This window comes from Tupaia chinensis, unplaced genomic scaffold, assembly GCF_000334495.1.
Source record: "Tupaia chinensis unplaced genomic scaffold, TupChi_1.0 Scaffold139612_1, whole genome shotgun sequence".
Lineage (NCBI taxonomy): Eukaryota > Metazoa > Chordata > Mammalia > Scandentia > Tupaiidae > Tupaia > Tupaia belangeri.
The window spans coordinates 1349562-1350728 of record NW_006199495.1 but is presented as its reverse complement, the minus strand read 5'-3'; positions in this window follow the sequence as shown (position 1 = coordinate 1350728).

Genomic DNA, 1167 nt, shown 5'->3' with positions numbered 1-1167 from the left:
TTTTTTTTGGTTTTTTTTTTTTTTTTTTTTTTTTGCTAAAGGGTGCATGCGCTCGCCAGACAAACAGGGAGAGGCAGAGAGACAGAAAGCGAGAAATCAAATCACCCTCCAGGGGGGATGGCCATACCTCAATCCCTTCTCCTCCATACTCCTCTCGGGATCTTGGGCACACACGCACACGTGCCTGGCATGAGTTTAAGCCACCGGGTCCGGGACACGAACCGTGGTCAACTACATGGGAGTCCAGTGACATAGTCATTACGCTAACTGCTGGTCCTAAACCAATCACTATTAACAAGTCTGTATTAAAAAAAGAAAAATCTTTCTCTAGAACTAACCCTGCAGCTTAATGGTTAAGGGAGCCAGAACCATGTTGTTTGAATTCCAGCCCTAGCAGCTTAAAAAACACACTGGGCACTCGTGAGAACATTTCCAAAATCCTGATAAGATGGAGAAGAGATTTTGATGTGAACACACTCCATTTGGGAATGCTTTCTTTTCCCTCTCTCCATGTCTCTATCTTTTAAACTCTGATGAACACATATGCACTCTGACAAATCTTTAAAAAGTCTTTCTCTCTCTCTCTCTCTATATATATATATATATGCATATATAGAGAGATATAGATATAGATATATAGATATATATCTATATATTCATATATATGTATAGATATATGATATTACAGTAATTTTGTCTCTAATCTTTTATAAGTCTCCAGTGCCCCCTTAGAAAGCAATTTAATGTGGTTGCTTTTAAATGTTTTTCCTTAATTTAAATCTTTTACAACTGAATTAAATAACTCAAGAGAGCAATCAAAAAATTACATTATGGTGAATGTGTTTTCCAAAATTTTTAGTTACCATACAATTTAAGAAATATAAATAAACTTCTATTTCAAGAACTATACATTAATAAGTTTTCTATTCAAACTTAAAAGTAGAGAGTTAAAGAAAGAAAAATTTATATTAGTTCTCCTAAATTCCTCTCCACTAAGTTCATAAACTATAAAGTGGTATTATAAATGAAAAAAGAGGGACCAGCAGTTAGCGTAATGGCTATGTCACTGGACTCCCACGTAGTCGACCGCAGTTCATGTCCTGGACCTGGTGGCTTAAAACTCACGCCAGGCGCGTGTGCGTGCGTGCCTAAGATCCTGAGAGGAGA